General features: G+C 37.3%; 2 pseudogenes; both read right to left on the minus strand.

Moving 5' to 3' along the window:
* Positions 1–1,400: 1,400 nt before the first annotated feature.
* Positions 1,401–5,712, minus strand: LOC130217065 (cytochrome P450 2B4-like; annotated as a pseudogene).
* A 3,380-nt stretch (positions 5,713–9,092) lies between these two features.
* On the minus strand, positions 9,093–21,093 carry LOC130217467 (cytochrome P450 2B19-like; annotated as a pseudogene).
* Between the last annotated feature and the right edge of the window lie 1,397 nt (positions 21,094–22,490).

Consider the following 22,490-nt stretch of genomic DNA (forward strand, 5'->3'; position numbering starts at 1 on the left):
TTTAACAACATTAATAAAAATACATATAATAAATTAAAATACTAATTATAGTGTAGACTGCTGTGGGAATAAGCAGTGTCCAACTAAACATTTTTATTAGGCTACATATCCCCTAACTGAAAAACTAATGTGAAAATGATTGGTAGTTGCGTCTCTGCTTTAGATTAAATTAAGTTTTTACAGCAAATTTCTTCTGCATTTTTTCCTTTTAGAGCTCAAGACAGTTATATTTAAAGAATAAGTTAACCGAAACATGTAGACTTAGGCAGCTCGCCTTCAGTTTTTCTACTGTGTGAGTTTAGAGTGTGCCTCCACCGCCGTGTGCGCATTTTAAAGGCTGAGCACACCTGACCTGATGCGGGGACCAGATCTCTGTACTATAGGCCTATCTTTAATCTCACATTTTTCCTAATTTAATTGCTATTTCATATTATAAAATATCTAAATGTGTGTTCTGGAGGTTGGAATGACAGAAATCATTTTCAGTTCTGAACAATCCTTTATGAAAACTGGAGGGGCACAAATTCTTTCTGAGGGGGCAATGCTTGTTAGTAACTGAACTAATTTCAATATCATTGATTCCATTACTTAAATAAGACAGTCGTATATAGTGCTGTCGATTGCCGATTTTCCCTTTAAATCTCTCAAGTTATTATTTGTGATCTCCCTCGGTTTTTGGATTTTTAGCTGACAAGGGAAAAACGTCAAAACATATACACACTAGACTGTCTTAAACTGTTACTGTTCACTGTTGTGCTTAACAGTAGTGCAATACAATATTGAAAACTCAGGATTCAATAATGAACACACATAGAGGGCCATGGTAAAGCATGCTAAACGCCATATGTGCGTCGATTAAAACATGTTATTTGCTAAATAAACGCTGAAAAATGTTTTTGATAGGCTATAAATGGTAATGTATTAGCTGTCTATGAGATATATGATTATATCTCAAAAACAACACTTTTAGATGCAGATGTTTATAAGTAGCTCCTTCACAAAATATATTTTTCCTTGCATTTAGCAGACAATTAGCCAGTGATTTTCATGCAAAATGGGTATTTGAAGCTAAAAACAATGAAATGGCAGGCCAGAGTCTTTAAAAAAATGACTTTACATTTGAATGGAATTTTTTATTTGATGAAAGATCATTACAGTACAGCATTAATATAAACAATTAAAATAAAGTCAAAACATTGCCCAAAAACTAATTTAATTTTGACTGCATGAAGACTAAAATACAGCTGTACTTAAATGTTCAAGAAATGTTATACCTATTATCAGAGTTACCTGAGAACTGTGAATAATACATGATTTAGATGAGCCAAAGTCTCTTCTGTGTCTCAACGGCTGTGGTGTTACTGTTTTTCCCTTGTATGTGATGGCTTGATGTGTTTGAGTCACTTTTTGGTGTCTCTACTGCAGCAGATGATGCTAAAAGTTTGAGGATAGCGGACTATACCCACAATGCCATCCATGTCTATGGGCTTTGCATCAGGCGGCCAAGAGAATGAATCCTCTGTAGGAGAACAGTGGCGAACAGGAAGAGCTCCGTCCTCGCCAGTGACTCACCCAGACAGGCCCTCAGCCCTAAAAAACAAACACACAGATCAATCCAGCGACTACTGCCTGTGCTTAGGAGGCATTAGCAAGACAAAGTTTTAGTCAAAACACTGTAAACTTTTAATGCATTTTCCTGTTTTCACAACTAAATGTATTATAGAAAAGAGGTCTCTAAGTGCAAGTTTTTGAAAAAGCCACCATTATTGCTTCCATAAACACCAAATGCAGAAATCTTTGAAAACAGAGACTTTCTATTGAATACAAATCTGGTCTAGTTTAATGGCTGTAACATGATAAGGAACTGCCTATTGTTATTTTGATATCAGCAATTTAACAGACACCAAAAATGTTGAGGCGTCGTGTAGCTGCATATTTACATGACCGTCATCTTCATGCATATTTATAACAAAACAAAACTATAACAGACCTGCCTCCTTTAATTTTCATTGAAAATACGAAACATACCCTCTCTTTCGCTGAATATCAGTTTTAATAATCAATAGGCCATTATAAAAGTATAACGTACAATAATAAGTTTATACAATCCAGGAAATAAAGACAAGTAATGAGTCAATATGCAGAATCAGTGTACGCGGTTACATTAATTAATATATTAACCTAACTTATCTTTGCGCTCAGCCAAAACACGTCACCTGAGAACAAGTAATAGATTCAAAAGACCAAATTCAGGGAATATGTCACTAATATACAAGATGAATAAAATATTGCGTTTACAAATATAGTGAGGTTAGATCCAGCGGTAGATCCTTGATGAACCTGCGACATGCACAGCTCTTATCATGCATGGAGAGTGTGCACGTGATGTGGTGTTTTCAGCGTGGACTGGATGTTTTTCATTCTAAACGCCGTTTTAAAACTAAAACGTATTGGTGTAAATGGGGCTTTATTTAAGAACATTACGACAAGCAGCGGAGATCTCTACACACAGCAAATTCTAAATACACACCAGTGTCTTTAAAAGGTGTTTTTGGATTAGACATGGGATGTGTGTGCTATGACTCATTTAAACAGAGGTTTTGTAACCCGCAAATACAAATACAGGTTTTCACCTCATGTTTAGTCAATAAAACACTTCAGCAAATGACATTTATCATTATAATATCACAAACACCCGACTCACCCAGGGAAAATGGAATGTACGACTCCGGCTTGCTGAGTGTCCGTTCTCATCCAGGAAATTCTCTGGGTTGAATGTGTCAGGATGCTTCCAGTGATCCTTATTGCTGAAAATTGCAGCCAAGTTTGTCATGATCATAGTTCCCTGTATGAGAAAAAAGATTAGCATATTAATAAATGAATGAATTGTATGATAGTTCCTTCTTTTGATGTAATATAACCTGGAGCCTGAAATATAAGCTGTATATGCATGTGTGAATCATATCTTTAATGATAATTATTATGGAGACCAATTTAGTGCCACAGTAACTGTATAAACTCTTTATACATTCAAAATGCCTAAATCTTAATCTTTATCATGAAAGAACTGATTTGCGTTGATAAGAACAACTTGAATATGAAAAGCCAGGGCAAATTTCCATTTTTACAATCCATTAGCTTCATCCACTCACTCAAGCTCCATTCATTACCTGAGGAATGTCGAATCCACGTAGTTTTTGGGGCTGAATCGTTTCATGAATCACACATAATGGTACAGTTTTTGCAAAGCGTTGAATCTCGTGAATAGTGGCGTTTGTGTACGGTAGTCTGACACGGTCATCCATGCTGGGCAAGCGGTCGTAACCCAGAACTTGAACAATCTCCTCATGACATCTCTCTGTGTCGTGCAACAGACGGTTAAGGGAAAAACGTTTAGGACCCAGATAGTACAAATGTTCTCCTAAAGTTCCCATATGGATACTATTGGGGGGGGGGGGGGCAAACATTTTCTGTAGCATTTGCTTTTTGGTAACCAAAAACTAAACTTTCCGAAAAGTTCCAGGGAGGGTTTTTGTAACAACTTAAATAGAATCTAAAAGAGAATGTTCTGAATACGTTCTTCTAACATAGAGGAAACATTTTATTAAGATGCTGGTCTAAATCAGCAGATAAGCTAAAATGTATAATCACCACACATCTAAGCTAAAGGTTCAGAGTAGTGGTGAAACCTAAAGTACAATTTCAGCAGAAAACATAAACAGAATTCAGTCATTACTGCAGTTGATGTTTTACTTAGTACCTTGTATATCTGGGTTTTGAATCAAGAAGAGGAGTCCCCATCTGATACTGGTTGCGGTGCTGTCGTTCCAGCAAAACAAGTCAATTGCTGAACCAATCAGGTTATCTTCATGAAATGTGGAGTCTTTGTTGGACTTTTGCTGTTTCAGATAGAAGAAAGCTGTCAGTTTATTGTAACTACAACTAAATTAATACATATGAGAATCCTTTCATAATCTCACTTTCTCGATCTCCAGCAGATAGGCATCAATGAAGTCTCGTGGACTGCCTGGATCCAGAGTTTTTCTGTGTTCTTCAACTTCATCCCCAATGAAACCATATAACTCATTGGAGTTCTTTGATCTTCTGGTGTGGACCAGGGAAATGCTTGATGAAGGGGGCCAAGTTGAAAATCTAAGACAGATAAAGCATTATGAGCTAACAGGCCTGTTGTATTCCACATGTGCACTTTCTTCTCCATATAAAGTTATATTTTACAAAAAAAGACAAACTTAACACATACTGTAAATATATGGCAATGCAGGGAGTGCAGGTCACACTACAATGTTTTAGTAGGGATGTGTTCGGTATTTAAATTCTGTCTATAAATATTTTCTACATATGTTGCCTTGGCAAATAATGAATAAGTTACAACACTACATGAGGATGAATATGTCAGGTGCATATATACTGTATAAGACAAAGTCATAAATTGAATTTGATCATACATGTCCTATAGCTGATCCTGTGAGCATCATGTTTTCATTCAGCATTTTCAGAAGGTATTAAGCGTTTGTTATCGTAGTCGAAGCGATCTCCAACATGATGGAGCAGAAAATGTTGGAAACAGCATTCTGTAGGGTATGATGGGGATTACTGGCTTGCCTGCAAAGAAAGACGAAACATAGATTTAAAACTGTTTGTAAAATTGTAATATGCAAAAATAAGCATGAAGCTTTTGATATTCTACAACATATTCTTGTCACAAATGTTTCAGAGAGGGTCATTGGTTTCTGTTTGATATTTAAAAGCACAGGTGAGCTTGTTTGGAGCCTCACACAATGTCTTAAACTGTGTTTAAACAAAATGAACATGTCATACCTTCATCTTTGAGCATTTCAGCCATCAGATATTGGATTTCCTCTAACACGCGACTTTCTATTGATTTCTTTCCCAGACCAAAGTTTTTGAGCGTGTGCAGAGCAAACCGTCTCTGCTGCTTCCAGGAGTTGGTAAATGTGACCATCACTATACCTAAAAGAGAGAAACAGACCTTTATATCTACACATCTTTGGCATAGTGATATGATTACATTTTGCTGAACTGTACAGTCTTAAAATAAATGCTGGCATTGTTGATTCCATAAAGAACCTTTAACATATATTAAACCTTATTATTGTGCATAAGGTTTTAAAGTGTGCAAAAGTGTTAACATTTATAAACTGATTCTGATCCGTTTACTGAAAGGTTCTTTGTGGAAACAAAAAAAAAAGTTATTTTTTGAAGCTTTAATAAGAAAAGTGTTACTGACCAAATCCATTAGATATCCAGTCTATGACTGGCAGATGTGGTCTTCCAGCAAAAGCTTCCTGAACCAGGGCTTCCTTAGCCACCTGGATGTATTGAGGATTATTGCTGGCTTTCTCCCAAGATACATAGTGGTTATTTCTCCATACTGAGACAACTGTTTGGAGAACATTTACAGCAAGGTTAATGTATTTGTTGTTCAGAATACAGCAGCGGAGCTTCACAATGAGAGAAAACAGCAAAAACTTACTAATCTGTTGAAGCCCATTGGGTTCCTCAATAAATGTGGTAAGTTTCCCACAAAAGGCAGAGGTGTTGGACCAGGTGGAAATCGACTTTTGTAAGCATGAATCCTGAAGATCTCAAGCATAACCAGAAAATCAAGCCCATCATCAGAGTCAAGCCCACAGAGGCCAAGTCTAAACTTACAAGAGCCCCAAACATGATGACAGATTGAGTTCAGGACAACACAACAGCAGTAGAGGATCAGGAGCTTTATAACAAAGGAAGGAGGAGGAGACAGAAAGAGTTGGTCGTGCTGTGAAGCCTTTCAGTCCAGTCTTCATCCCCACTCATACAGATGGGGATTTGCAAAATACTACCCACAGTACCTAATTTGATTAAAACAATCAATGACAAACTTTGTTTAGTGAAAAGAGTATCATATTATATTAGTGCACTGTAGGACTGGAAGCTTACGCTGCTATTCTAAACCAATAAGCAGTTTAGTCATAGTGTGTATAAAATAATTATTCATCAGACTCTGTTACGATTAATCTGACTCCATTAAAGTTGTTATCATCATTAATTATGAGAAATAACCTCATAGCCCTGAAGCAGGTAAAGTTAGACATTAAGTTACATGTTTAAATATACAGATAGTAGAATGAAACGCCTGTTGATCTCAACAGGACCTTCTAGGAATAATAAAGGAAATAATATAATAAAACACAGTGCATAGCGAAACTTAACTGTATCGCATGGTATGTTAAAAACACTGTGAAACTGCCTTTAAATGTGACGCCATTCATTCTGATGACTTTTTCTTCTTCCAGTTTAAGCAATACCAACCCTCAAATCCAGCTGAACCACTACGAAACCAAATGTGATAAGATAAAGAGGGGGAGAAGTACATTAACACACAGCATTCTCCTCAAGCCATAGTGGTATACATAGGTTGTCCATTAAAATACATCAATGCCTCTACTGATTTCATCACCACTACATAGTTTAGGTCATAAACTATCAAATGACACCAACAAAACAAAAGTTGCATAGCAGAGATGAGTATTGGAGGTGTAGGAACTATACCTCACCAGGACATTAACAAACATTATCAATGGCAGATTAATCCAGCTGCTGGTTTATGAATGAGCTCAATAGGCAGAGAGATGGCTCTGTTTAGCGGCGTTAAACCGGATTCAATCACATTTGCATTCACACTGTTAGAGCGATCTGATCTAATGTGCTTTTGTCTACCTCTCGAAGTGGTCAAAGTGGACCAATTCAAAACATTTCACACCTCGTTCATACTTGTACTTAGCATCGTCCACTTGTTCAGATTGACAAATTTAGTACAAAATATATGGAAAGTGGATAAATAAAATAAACAAAAAATATGGTACATACTTTTATTTATTTTATTGCATAACAAGAACAATAGTATACAAAATGAGGAACACAATGTTTACATTTTTTTTTACATCAAAGGAACAAATCAGTAGAAAAAAATAAATAATTAAATAATAATAAACTTACAGGGGATATAGAAATTACAAGAAATTTGTATAAGGATTCCAAAATTGCATACATTCTTATAGCTTTTTTATTTTGTGTGTCTTTTAGGGTTTCAATATAATGCTTAAGATCTATTTTAAACAAATGAATATTAGGCTTATCACTGGACCATTTTTGTTTGCGTACATTGTACTTCCCATATATTATCATCAAATTAATAAACAATTCTGCTCCATCGTTATGGTTATTATTGTTGTAAATCAAAAAATATCTTTACAAGAAACAGAATTTTCAATTTTGTAAGTTTAAATATAGATATTCAACACCAAACCAAAACATTTGGGTATATGTGCATTCAACAAATAGATGTTTAATCAATTCCTCCTCTAGTTCACAAAAAGTGCACGTAGATTCCATGTCTCTAAAAAAGTTTTAATCACTTCTTTCACTGGATAAATTAAATGTATTCGTTTATATGACCAACGACGAGATGATCCCAAGGTTTCCATATCCTCGACCAGGCCGTATCCTGAGCAGCTACTGTGATGGTCATGGAAGAGTGGAGAACATGAGACTGATTCCTGTGACGCTCCAGAGACAGACGAGTCTTCGCTGAGGCCAGCTTCCAGCCTCCGCCACTGAGACTGCAGCTCTGCACAAGACGTTTGGCCAGCGGAGAAATTAAAATGGTCGTGCCCAACTGAGCCTGGTTTCTCTCAAGTTTTTTTTTTTTCTTCACTTTCGCCTTTAGTGAAGTTTTTTTTCCCTCTCCGCTGTCGCCACTTGCATGGTTCTGGCTGTGTAGAGCTGCGCATTGTTGGATTTGCTCTTCAATATTTGGACTCTCATTAGTGATTAATAAACCACACTGAACTGAGCTAAACTGAACTGAACTTAAACACTACAAACTGAACTACACTGTTCCTATTTACTATGACCTTCTATGTGAAGCTGCTTTGACACAATCTACATTGTATAAGCGCTATACAAATAAAGGTGCATTGAATTGAATATGTCACTTCTTTAACTTTATTGGTGAGACAGTATTTACTAGGTAACTTCCCATCTTTTTTCCACTCACTTTGCTCAAATAAGGAATTCCAGAAAGATTTGCATTTAGGCAACAATGTGGTTCTGCATAACTTTTTAATGTAACAATTATTAAATTTATTGTCTATAATTTTCACACCATTGATATCACTCAAGCTCCATTTATTACCTGAGGAATGTCGAATCCACGTAGTTTTGTGGGCTGAATCGTTTCATGAATCACACCTAAAGGTACAGTTTTTGCACATCGCTGAATCTCGTGAACAGTGGCGTGTGTGTAGGGTAGTCTGTCACGGTCATCCATGCTGGGCAAACGGTCGTAACCCAGAACCTGAACAATTTCCTCATGACATCTCTCTGTGTCGTGTGACAAATGGTTAAGGGAAAAACGTTTAGGACCCAGAAAATACAAATGTTCTCCTGAAGCTCCCCAAGTGGATACCATTTGGTTAATCTTTTGTGAAACAAATAACATTTCAGTAGGTTTATTTTTGGTAACCAAAAACTAAACTTTCCAGAAAGTTACAGGGGAGGGTTTCTGTAACAACTTAAATAGAACCCAAAAAAATTCTAATACGTTCTGAATACGTTCTCGTAACATTGAGGGAACATTTTATTTAGACACTGGTCCAAATCAGCATATAAGATAAATTGTATTATCACCACATCACCAAGATAAATGGTTCAGAAAACTGTGCTGAAACCTATAGTACGGTTTTAGCCAAGTGGAAAAGGTAGACAGAATCCAGTCATTAAAATGAACCTTATCTGCAGCTGATATTTGCTTTAGTACCTTGTACATCTGGGTTTTGAATCAAGAAGAGGAGTCCCCATCTGATAGTGGTTTCTGTGGTGTCAGTTCCAGCAAAAAACAGGTCGATTGCTGAACCAATCAGGTTATCTTCATGAACGTGGAGTCTTTGTTGGACTTGTGCTGTTTCAGATGAAACAAACTGTCAGTTTATAAAATTACATCTAGATTATTACATATGTAAAGACTTCTTTATGATCTCACTTTCTCTATCTCCAGCAGATAGGCATCAATGAAGTCTCGTGGACTGCCTGGATCCAGAGTTTTTTTTGTGTTCTTTAACTTCATCCCGAATGAAACCAAATAACTCATTGGCGTTCTGCTTAATCTTCTGGTGTGGACCAGGGAAATGCTTGATGAAGGGTGCCAAGTTGAAAATCTAAGAGAGATAAAGAAAAATCAGAAAAAGTTATGACCGTATGGGAAACACAAAAAGAAAGTAGTGATTTCTAAATTTACTTTGACTTTTTTCATCGACGTGTTTCATTATAGACCAGGGGTCACCAATCTCGTTCCTGGAGGTCCAGTGCCCTGCAGGGTTTAGCTCCAACTTACCTCAACACACCTGCCTGGGTGTTTCAAGTATACCTAGTAAGACCTTGGTCAGCTTGTTCAGGTGTGTTTGATTAGGGTTGGAGCTAAAATCTGCAGGACACCGGACCTCCAAGAACAAGTTTGGTGACCCCTGTTATAGACAATACAACAACACATTATTTAATGTGTTTCTGTGGATTTTTTTTGTAAACACGTATTCCAAATTTGGTTCTTGCAACACATTTAAAAAAAGTTGGGACAGGAGCAATTTAGGGCTAGCAATCAGGTAATTAAAAAAAAAATATTGATAGGATTTAGAACAGGTGATGTCAAAGAAATGATTGTAATTATGACTTGGTACAACAGCATGCAAGAAAAGTTTAGTCCTTTAGGAGCAAATATTGGCCATGGATCGCCAGTTTGCCAACAAATATGTAAGAACATTATTGAAATGTTTAAAAACAATGTTCCTCAAAGAAAGATAGGAAGACATTTGGATATTTCACCTTCAACAGGGCATATCATTAAAAGATTCAAGGAATCTGTAGAATTTCAGTGCGTAAAGAAAAGGGTGCAAGCCTAAGCTGAACAATTGTGATCTCTGATCCCTCAGGCGGCACTGCATCAAGAATCCTCATTCATCTATCAGTGATATCACCACATGGGATCAGGACTACTTTGAAAGCCCTGGTCATGGACCTCAATATGTAGTAACAGCCACAAATGGCAGGTAAAACTGCACTGTGCCAAAGGAAGCCCTATGTTAACAGTGTCCAGAAGCGCCGATGACTTCTCTGGGCTTGGAGGCATCTGGACCATCACACAGTGGAAACCTGTACTGTGGTCAGATGAATCAGTATTTCAGGTATTTTTTGGGGGACAAACAGACGTTGTGTGCTTCTGCACTAAATAAGAAAGGTCATCCCTAAATGTCTTTTAATAGTTGTAAAATGAATGGCAACATTACAAAGTGGTAAATGCTTTACTGATCCAGCTTTTTTTTTTTTAATGTGTTGGAAGAACCAATATGAAATACGTATTCATTATGAAAAATAATAAATATTATAAATAATAATATAACTAAATAATAAAATAATAATAAAAATGAGTAACACCATTTAATAATGTTTGTTGTATTGTTTACTATGAAATACAAGTTAAAGTAAATTTAGGAATCAGTACTTAATTTTTTTTTTTGTGTTTTCATACTGTCCTAAAGGTTTTCTGATTCAGGGTATAGGCCCTGTTTTTATTCCACATTTATTTTGATTTTATTGTAAAAAAAAGAAAACGTGTATATTACTGTGTTTAAATGAAAATCTGAAATATTTTTATGGCTTATGGCTATGATTTTTAGTATTCAAAATGTTTCATTTTGATTATGTTTTAATTAAATTGGTCTTTTAAACTTCATATTTTTCATATTTTTATAGTATATTATTCATTCTGGTACTTTTACCATAACCAACATCTCAACCATTGGTAGAGGCTGATATTTAAAAATTATGGGATGTGTTGGGGGGAAAATGTATTGATTGTGTTAACTAGCGACATTAGGGAGTTAAGAAATGCAATAAATAAAAAAATTCTATTGGTTTTTTTTTCTAGGTGTGACCGTTAAATGGTTACTTGTAATAAAATTGTGTCCTTTAATACAGCAGTAATATATATGAACTGTACCCTTAATTTGACCCGCTCCAAAGAAAACACTCTTTCTGAATGTATCAAACACAACACTCATGCACTGAAGACAGCATGAGCATTTATAGCAAATAAACTAATGTAAATATTCTCCCGCCTGCTTTTTAAACGCTGACAGGCCGAGGTTCTTACACCCCTTTGATTGGTTATTGTCTTCACCTTCTCAACAGAAAGGCTGCTATCGGCTATAGAAATGAAAGCGTTGTTCACATGCTGGCAGGAAGAACAGCCGCGGTTACAGTCTATGTATGTTAATACGCGGTTATCACAAGTAATCTATAATAGACACAGTGGAGAAACTTGCACCTCATACACGCCCAGGTCTGGATCCACAAGTATCGCTTTAACAGCCAAGAGGAGATGAAAAAGTTACCTCACAAACAGGCCAGCGGGTCAATGTCCAAAGTGAGAGAGGCAGAGATGGAGTCTCACAACATTTCTCTGTAGTAGTGAAATAGCGGCTCGTGTGCTGTGCCGCCTTCACTCGCCCCTCGCGCCTCCGTCCTTCGCCATAGTATTGCGACACCCACATAGGAGATAAATGACGTCAGTACGTAAACCGTTATGATCTATTACTGAACGATATCGACCATTTTGACACCTCTAGTAACGAGTAATGATGCAGCTCATAAAAAATCTATCGGAGTAAAAGTATTAAACTCATCGAAAATATGTACTTAAGTAAAAGTGGAAGTAGGAGAAAGACAATACTCCAGAAAAAGTACAGATACTGCCTTTTAGTACTTAAGTACAGTAGTGAAGTAGTTCTATTTCGTTACTATACATCTCTGTGTGTACAGTGTAAACGTAACATTCTGTAGTGCATTTGGTTATTGGCCAGCAGGCACACAACATCTTATGATGTTAATGTTAGGTTAGATTTAGGTTGTGATGTCAGGTGACCAAATTAAACATCAAACCAGCATCTAAGGACAACGTTATTTTGATGTCCAATAACGACATCAGATGACGTTGATATTTGGTTGATTTTAGGTAGTTAGAAAGTGACCAAAATCCAACGTCAAGCCAACATCATAACCAACGTCATATTAACATCAAAATACTGACATTATTTGTCAGGTAAGGCAACCAAAATCCAACGTCTGATAGATGTTCATATGCATAACGTCCACACAACATCAAGCAGGTAACATCATTAGACGTGATATTTGGTGGTTTTAGGTTGGACATTGACGTTGGCCTGGCATTGAGTTCTGACCTCAACCCAGTTTTCATTTCCAAACAAAATGCAAAGTCCCCCATGACGTTAGGGTTCAACATCAATCAGGCGTCATGTTGACATCCTGTGCCATTTCGGTCATCATACAGTCAACATCCGTCATCTTCTCATCAGTGACATGCATCTAAACAGTCTCTGGGTCTATGCCATGTAAAGATTTTGAACATTCATCTTGGACACTTTTAATGCTTCCAAACAGTTTGCTGCAATAATAAATCGCCCATGTCTGAGGTAGTTCATATGATGTGATTTACCTTCTATGTGTGATTTGATTGGACAGGAATCACAGGACTGATTTCTCTAATCCCCATAGACAAGACAAAATAAAGTAGTGACTGCAGGTTGAAGGAAAGTAGTGGAGTAAAGTACAGATACTGCACTAAAAATGTACTCAAGGGAAAGTAAAGTACACATTATTAAAACCACTTTGTAAATTACAATTCCTGAGAAAAACCACTCAATTACAGTCATTTGAGTATTTGTAATTAGTTACTTTACACCACTGTATATTGTATATATAAGCTGCATGTTAATTTGCTATGCGAAGAAAAGGAATCATTTATTTTGGCATGCTATTAAATCATGTATATAATCATCTTGCAATTTTGAAATTATAGCTTTTTTTTTCTTTGAACAGTCTATTCAGTTCAAAAGAGCAGTTCAAATTTTATGAAGTTCATTCATTTTCTTAGTCCCTTTATTAATCTGGGGTCGCCACAGCGGAATGAACGCCAACTTATCCAGCACATGTTTTACGCAGCGGACACCCTTCCAGCCGCAACCATCTCTGGAAACATCCACACACACTCATACACTACGGACAATTTAGCCTACCCAATTTCCCTATAGCGCATGTGTTTGGATTGTGGAGGAAACCGGAGCACCCGGAGAAACCTACGCGAACGCAGGTAGAACATGCAAACTCCACACAGAAACACCAACAGTCCCAGCCGAGGCTGGAACCGGCGACCTTATTGCTGTGAGGCGACAGCACTACCTACTGCGCCACTGTGTCGCCCCTTTTATGAAGTTTTTAAAATAAAATCAGTTGTTCATTGTATAAATATATAACATTTCGAAATATTATAATTATCGCTATAGTATATCGGCTGTCAGCCTCCAAATCTTAAGTTGATCTTAAGATCAGCCAAAAAATCCATGTCGGTGGCCTTCCTAATTAATATTAAATCAAAAGCAATCCCAGAATGCTCCAAATAAAATGGTTAAATAACAATATATTTCTATGGTTATGGCTGAATTAGTTAGAAAATAAATGAAGTGGAATAAAAACACGATTGAATATATATTATTGTACGGTGTTTAATATGTAAAACAGTTACCTGAGAAAACAAACAAATCACTTCCTTGACCATGTGATCTTTCTTATAATCAGAATGACCTGAGAAAGGTGAATTATACATGATTTAGATGAGCCAAAGTTCTCTTCTGTGTATCAAAAGCTGTACTGTTATTGTTTTTCCTCTGTATGTGATGGCGTGATGTGTTTCGGGTCACACTTTGGTGTCCCTACTGCAGCAGTTGAAGCTGAAAATGTGAGGATAGCGCAATACACTCAAGATTCCATCCATGTCTATGGGCTTTGCATCAGGTGGCAAAGAGAAACGAATCCTCTGTAGGAGAGCCGTGATGAACAAGAAGAGCTCCGTCCTTGCCAGTGTCTCACCCAGACAGACCCTCACCCCTGATAAACAAACACAAAAAAATCAATCCAGCAACTTTTGCTTATGCTAGAGAAGCCATTTACATGACAAAGTTTTCAGCCCAAAATGGTGATGTCATGCGCACGCATAGTGTGTGTAAGGTATGTAGACCTGCAGCACGTATTGAGTTTAGAGGCAAGCATGAACAAACAAACATACATGGCAATGGCTAGGTTCATAGTGCTGTTGATGCCACTCAAACCTTTTCAGCAAAGTGTAGGTTACTTCACCTATATTAAAGGGCACATAGTTTACCTCTTTTTTCTGATTTAATATTAATATTATGGTTCTTCTGAGTGTGTCAGTTTAGGTTCAGTTCAAACACAATTCAGGTTTTTTTATTATAATGTGTTAAATAGTGTCATGTTGGGGGCGTGTCCACAGTTCGCTGATTTAGGGGTGTGTTGCTTCACATGTAAATTAGTTTCGGCTTCCCGCCAAATAACAAGGGGGCGGGGCCATGAGCTCACCCGCTCTGCGTTTGCAACAGAGTCTGACAGGCAGACTGAGAGAACGAGCTGGAGTGAGAGGATCCGCATTCAGTCGTACATGTACGACACTGACACAGACCAAGCAGAGAGTACACAATCATTTGTGTCTTTGTACAGTTTTACAGCCAACTGTGTGCTAGTTTCAAGTGCCGAGCTTGTACACAGAAACTAATAACCACACACACTGAATTAACTTTGACTGAGGCACCGGATGCACCGCTCGAAGCTGCGACACGGCACACCAGACACTCTCTGTAGCGCGGCCGAAACACAAAGTGTCCCGAATCGTCACGCCACGCATTTTTGAATTCTAAACATCGGTTTCTGCAGCGGTCCGTGGCACCCAGCCGTCGACTTGAGTGTACCCTGATAGAAACCGATGTTTAGAACTCTAAAACGCATGCTAGTTAAGATCACAGGGAGCTTCTGGGATCGCGAGAAATGCAAACGGCTGAAGTATAAGTTAGACTCAATGAGAAGTACACATGTTTGCAAACCTACCTAAAGATACAACTAATAATTCTGATTAGAGCGATAATGTGGAGAATATTGATCTTGTGTTGAGCCCAATGAGCCTTGCATCTAAAAATAGAGCTAGGGTGTTCCTTTAGTGATATTGCTTTGACTCACGCTGAAAATGGCGGGCGTGAATCAACAAACTGAGGATATGATGACGCACCTGTCAATCAATATTGGTGGGCGGGGGGACCGCTCTCCTACGTAAAGTTGCGGTCGGTTTGAAAACCGCTCCAATCAGTCCACCGTTGTTTATGTTGTTAAATTGAAAAAAAAGCACTGGGTGTGCTTATATCACCCCAATATGACAGACTATACACCATACATGCACATAAGTCTGTCCAAACAGCTTGAAAAGTAGATTTTTTACCATAGGTGCCCTTTAAAAAACAAACTGCGGAGATCAAATACAGTACCACACTGCAAATTCCGTGTCAAATACATGTCTATGCATTCTATGTCTTGGATTAGATCAGGTGTATGCACTGACTCTTTTGATAATCATTTAAACAGAGGTTTTGTAGCTAACTCTAATGACCCTTTTCCACTGAGTGGTACAGTATGGTACGGCTCACCTTTATCAGGCTTGCGTTTCCACTGCCAATCGGTACAAATGGAATGACAAAAAGTTTCAGTTGACGTCATTCTTGTTCAAGGAAAGTCAAAGTAAAGCTGTACGGGTCATTCACATATCATATCTTCTCACCAAACAGATGCCTTATACACAAGGAAGGACGAGGAGCAGCACGGCACGTCTTCACCGGTGTGAGCGTCGAGGAAAGTTGAAATCAAGTTAACTTTAAGGTAATGAGCTATGATGCGGTTCGCCTGCAAGCAATCAGAATGAAGAAGTCCACCGCTTAAGAGGAGTTCAGAGAACACAGACCTGTGAACTTTGGTTCCGACCACAGTTGTTCCCAAGGGTTTGATTATTGTAGTCGCCGGATTTTCAGTTATTTACAAAGTTTTGCTTACAGGAACATGCATTAAATAAGTTACTGGTGAGTTACTTATGTGCGTTAATGTCATATATATTTATCTTTTAAAAAGCGGGAATCTCATGCGACAGTACAAAGCAGTATAGCTGCTTCAGGATATTTCAGACACATGGACATATTGGATAATTAAGTGGAGCAAAACCACACCACATGCAACTTGATCTTCCATTGTTAAATGAATGTGATAAGAAGTGTGCAACATTTTCACGCTAGAAAGCATGTTTTATGCAGGAATGTAACTGATATGCTGCAACGGCCTCTTTAAATACAAGATCAATGTGGCGAATTTTGACGCTCTCGCCACCGGAGCTGAAGGCAGACAGCGTTTGTCACCAGGGTGGCCAGAGCGACCTTTGATACTCTCGCTGCCTTCGGTGTGAACGCACAGTTAGACGCAATTAAGGAGTACGGGCTGGTGAGAGTGTTATGGAATTTAATAACGCACAATGAATGGAAAGAAAAAATCCTCCGCATTTCGCGATCTGCGTGTCTGTGGTTCTTTACTGACAGCGTGTGTGGATTTTTGTCTGAAAATATGGCGAACAGTCCAGCATGACAGTAATAGTTTGATTGTGGTGTTTACTTCAATAACGCCACTAATATATGCATACTCCTTAATTCCACTTCTGTTTAGTTCAGTTATGACTTTAGTCGGATTAAGGTGATCAAAAATCGCTGTTTACATGGTGACTCTTAATCAAAGTATTGTCTTCAAATCTATCAAAGTATTGGAGTCTATGTAAACATACTCAATGTTCGACTCAACCACACTATAAGGGCTCTGCGAACTTGGTTTGCGAAGCAGCATTTTCTGTATGTACTTACATCAAAAGGAAGTATGCTATGGCTCTCACTTATTGAGAGTGGAAGATCATTTATGATTAGTCGTGTCAGGAATCCAACCACGTTGTCCTAACAGAAACAGGCTCAGCCATCACACTAAATCAGTTAAGCTATATATATATTTCAATGTCATTAATGCTATGCACTTTAGACACTTTAAACGCAGCAAGTAATATGTGATTGATGTTTCCACATGCATTATAATTTTGGCTCGGTGGAGGGGGGGCAGAGGTGGGTAGTAGTAACTAATTACATTTACTTCGTTACATTTACTTGAGTAAAATTGTTGGGCAACATGTACTTTTTGAGTACATTTAAAAATGTGTATCGGCGCGGTGGTAATGTGCAAATTGTTTTAAAAATGTTGTGTTGTTTGTGTGGAAAATTTGTAAAATTCAAGGAAAAATGTTTTCCATTTTGACTACACCATTGTCATGTAAATGTAACTTAAATCTGTTAAAAAAATGAAATGAAGAAAATTTAATTTATAAATCTGTTAAAATTAATTTGACCAAGCTGACTCACCAGTGAAAATGGAATAAAAGACTCGTGCTTGCTGAAGTGTCCGTTCTCATCCAGGAAATTCTCTGGATTAATGTGTCAGGATACTTCCAGTGCTCCTTACTGCTGAAAATTGCAGTGAGGTTTACTATGATTGTAGTTCCCTGTGTGAGGAAAGTTCAACAGAGTTGAGTCAAAAGAATTGATTTGTTTTGAAAGGTACAATATATATGAACATAAAAAGCCAGGGGAGGTGTCGGTTTTTACAATTCATTAATTAGCTTCATCCACTCAAGCTCCATTCATTACCTGAGGAAGGTCGTATCATGTAGTTTTGTGGGCTGAATTGTTTCATGAATCAACCCAAAAGGTGCAAGGTTTGCACATCGCTGAATCTCGTGAACAGTGGCGAGTGTGTATGGTAGTCTGTCACGGTCATCCATGCTGGGTAAGCGGTCGTAACCCAGAACCTGAACAATCTCTTCATGACATCGCTCTGTGTTGTGGAACAAATGTTAAGGATAAAAAGTTTAAGACCCAGCAGGTACAAATGTTCTCCTAAAGTATCCACATGTATGCCATTTGTTTGTTTTATTGTGAACCAAATAACAACATTCTCTGTAGGTTCTTTTTCGGAAACCAAAACCTATACTTTCCGGAATAGGGAGGGTTTTTGTAACAACTTAAATAGAACCTAAAAGAGAATGTTCTGAAGACGTTCTCCTAACCCAGAAGGAACATTCTTCTTAGAAGCTGGTCTAAATCAGCATCTAAGCTAAAACAAATTATCATCACATCTCTAAGATAAAACGTTCAGAAACTGTGGTGAAACCTTAAGTAAGATTTCAGGTAAGTGTAAAGCATACAGAATCCAGTCATTAAAATGAATGCTGTGCACTGCTCATGTTTTACTTTAGCACCTTGTACATCTGGGTTTTGAATCAAGAAGAGGAGTCCCCATCTGATAGTGGTCGCTGTGCTGTCAGATCCAGCCACAAACAGGTCAATTGTTGAACCAATCAGGTTATCTTCATGAAACGTGGAGTCTTTGTTGGACTTTTGCTGTTTCAGATGGAACAAAGCTGTCAGTTTACTGTAAACTACAATTAAATTAATATATATGAGAAGAAGCCATCTTTCATGATCTCACTTTCTCCATCTCCAGCAGATAGGCATCGATGTAGTCTCGTGGACTGCCTGGATCCAGAGTTTTTTTGTGTTCTTCAACTTCATGTAGAAAGAAACCCGATAACTCAATGGAGTTCTGCTTGATCTTCTGGTGTGGACCAGGGAAATGCTTGATGATGGGGGCCAAGTTGAAAATCTAAGACAGATAGAGCATTATGAGGTAACAGGCCTGTTGTATTATACGTTTGGATTTTTTTTCTACATTTGTGGCTTATTGTTAGTGTCTGTAAATATTTTAACCTGCAGTTATGATACTCATATCATCTTTCATTTTGTGTTTTAATTAATCAAGAAAAGAAGTTATATAAGCAATATATGACAATGAAGTGAGTGCTGGTCACATTATTCACCACCTAATAATGTTTTAGTAGGGATGTGTTGATATTTAAATTGTCTATAAATATTTACCACACAGGCTGGCCTTGGCTAATAATGAATATGTTACAACACTACATGCGGATGAATATGTAAGCTGCATATATCTCTGATTTTAACATACAAAGCAGTGCATGGACTAGCACCTGACTACATTTGTGACCTGGTAACTCTGGCCACTCCCACCTGCAGTCTTCGTTCTTCATCTGCAATCTTGCTGTATCAGCCACGCTGTAAACTGAAGACTAAGGGTGGTCGTGCTTTTTCGTATAGTGCGCTTAAGTTATGGAATGGCCTTCCCACCAGCATCAGGAATGCTGTTTCTCTGGAATGTTTTAAGAAACTTCTTAAGACTCATCTTTTTACCGTTGCTTTTAACTTAGATTGGATAATTTTGATAATTTTATCATCCAATTGTATCGAATCGTTCATATTTTATTGTGTTCATTTTATTTTTTGACTGTTTTTATTGGTCTGCTTTGTTTGCCTCGTATCTCTGTTAGCGCTTTGGGACTGAGAAAAGCGCATTATAAATAAAATGTATTATTATTATATACTGTATAAGACAAAGTCATAAATTAGGAACTTGATCATACCTGTCCTGCTGCTGATCCTGTCAGTATCATGCTTTTACCCAGGATTTTCAGAAAATGTTCAAAGCGTTTGTTATCGTAGTCGAATCGATCTCCAAACACGATGGAGCAGATAACGTTGGAAAGGCATTCTGTAGGGCATGATGGGGATTCACTGATTTTCCTACAAAGAAAATTTCCCATGAAATATAAATTTTAAAAGAAACTACTTGTAAAAATGATAATATTCAAAAATAAGCATGAAGCTTTTGATATTCTACAACATATTCTTGTCACTAATAATTCAGAGAGGGTTCTTGGCTTCTGTTTGACATTTATAAGCACAGACGAGCTTCGTCACCTTGAAATTATAAAGTTCTATCTGTGTTCTGAATGATTTTGAGATATTGAGCTTCAAAGTTTTTGCATTCCATATAGCAAACAGTACGTGTGTAACATTTGTTTTTTAAATAAAAAGTCTTAAAATGTAAACAACTTATAAAAAAAAAACATCCCATGATGTAAATAAGTTGTCATTTAATAAGAATATGGTAATAACTCAATTTTGACAAAAATGTCAGATAGAACCTTTTAATTCTAAGTTGACGGCTTGTTTGGAGGCTCACACTATGTAATGTGCTCAAAAGAAAAACATGAACATGTCATACCTTCATCTTTGAGCAATTCAGCAATCAGATATTGGCTTTCCTCTAACACGCGACTTTCTATTGATTTCTTCCCCAGACCAAAGTTTCTGAGCGTGTGCAGAGCAAACCGTCTCTGCTGCCTCCAGGAGTTGTTAAATGTGACCATCACGATACCTAAAAAAGAGAGAAACAGACCTTCAAACCTACACATCTTTAGCATAGTGATATGATTTAATTTTGCTTAACTATACACTCTTTAAAAACTAAATGCTGGCATTGTTGGTTCCGTGCAGAACCTTTAACATCTATGAAACCTTATTATTGTGTTTAAGGTTTTGGATTTATGAAAATGATTCTGATCTATTCACCGAAAGGTTCTTTATGGATACAAAATGGTTCTTCTATTGCATCTCTGTGAAAACCCTCTATTGCAAACTTTATTCTTAAAAAGTGTTACTGACCGAGTCCATTAGATACCCAATCTAGAACAGGCAGACATGGTCTTCCAGCAAAAGCATCCTGAACCAGGACTTCCTTAGCAAGCTGGATTGTATTGAGCATTATCGTTGGCTTTCTCCCGAGATACATAGTGGTCATTTCTCCATATTGAGACAACTGTTTAGGGAACATTTACAGTAAGCTCAATGCATTTTTGTTTAGAATACAGCAGCAGAACTTCACAATGAGAGGAAAACAGTAAAGACTTACAGATCTTATGAACTCCATTGGGTTCTTCAAGAAAAGTGGTAGATTTCCCACAAAAGGCAGAGGTGTTGGACCAGGTGGAAATTGACTTTTGAATGAATGAATCCTGAAGATCTCAAACAGAACCATAAAAATCAAGCCTAGGACCAGAGTCATGCACACAAAGGCCAAGTCTAACTTCAGGAGAGCCGCAAACATGATGACAGATTGAGCTCAGGACAAACACAACAGCAGAAGAGGGTCAGGAGCTTTATAACAACAGAAGGAGAGGGAGGAGGAGACAGAGAGAGATTGACCTACTGTTAACGCCTTTCAGCCCAATCTTCATCCCCTACCCATACAGAGACCCGCATCTCATAAATAAAATCTGTTGATTTGCAAAATATTACCTAAAAGTACCTGATTTGATTAAAACAAATCAGTGAAAAGAGTATCATATTACATTAGTGCTCTGTAAAGCTGGAAGCTTATGCTGCTATTCTAACTAACAATCAGAGGAGAGAGCAGTTGAAGGGGATGGTGTGAGTAATATAATTATTTTTCTGACTCTGTTATGATTAATCTGACTCCATTAAAGATGTTATCATCATTGATAATGAGAAATTATCAATAATTATCGATAAATTATCGATAATCTCCTAGCTCTGAAGCAGGCAAAGTTGGTCATTCAGTTTAAATAGACAGTATAATGAAACATACTAACACGTGTCTTGTGTCTTAGATATATACTTCTTGTTTTTGTATGTCAAATCTTATCATGGAACTTGTTTCTGTATGGTCATCTTGGATAAGACTCCCTGGAGGAAGAGACTTATCTTAATCTCAATGGAACCTTCCTGGCAAAAATAAAGGAAATAATAATAATAAGTGTATAGAGAAACTTAACTGTAACATGTGCACTGCTATGTTGTATGTTATATATTGTACCTAAAAACTGCCTTTATTACTGTATGACAGTATTCTTCCTGATCGCCTGTTTACACCGAGCAAAGTGTTGTCATAAAAACCAACCCCCAAAACCAGCTGAACTATTGTGAAACCAAAGGTGAGGAGATGGAGAGAAACACATTAACATACAGTATTCTCCTCAAGCCATGGCTAGACAGTGGTGTACACTGATTTTACAACAAAATACACATCAATGTTATATTGAGACCATAAACTGTGAAATGACACCAAACATGACCAAAAGTTAAATGCCAAAGATGTGTATAGGATGTGTCAGAACTCTGCCTCACCAGGAGGACTCGGCCTGTGCTTGGAAAGTCCCAGAAGTCCTTTATTAGCATAGAAGAGACCACAAGGCCCTGTTCTTCATCAATCTGGTTGCAAGTAGACAAAAGAGACACATTACCATTCACACCTTACATTTAAATGTTTCTTTTGTCCACTTTCAATCATTCGTCTGATAATGATGTTGATGGGACTGTGGGTGGGTGTTGAATTTCATGCTTTAACACTGGGAAAGCTAGCGCAATTTTCATAACTTACAAAAAATAAAAGGTTTTAAAAGTAGTCTACCAGAACAATTGAAAATACTTTAGAAATAGGTTAATATGTATTGACTAATGAAAATAGAGATAATTGATATGTCG

The sequence above is a fragment of the Danio aesculapii genome, chromosome 23 (assembly GCF_903798145.1).
Source record: "Danio aesculapii chromosome 23, fDanAes4.1, whole genome shotgun sequence".
In the NCBI taxonomy this organism is placed as follows: Eukaryota; Metazoa; Chordata; class Actinopteri; order Cypriniformes; family Danionidae; genus Danio; species Danio aesculapii.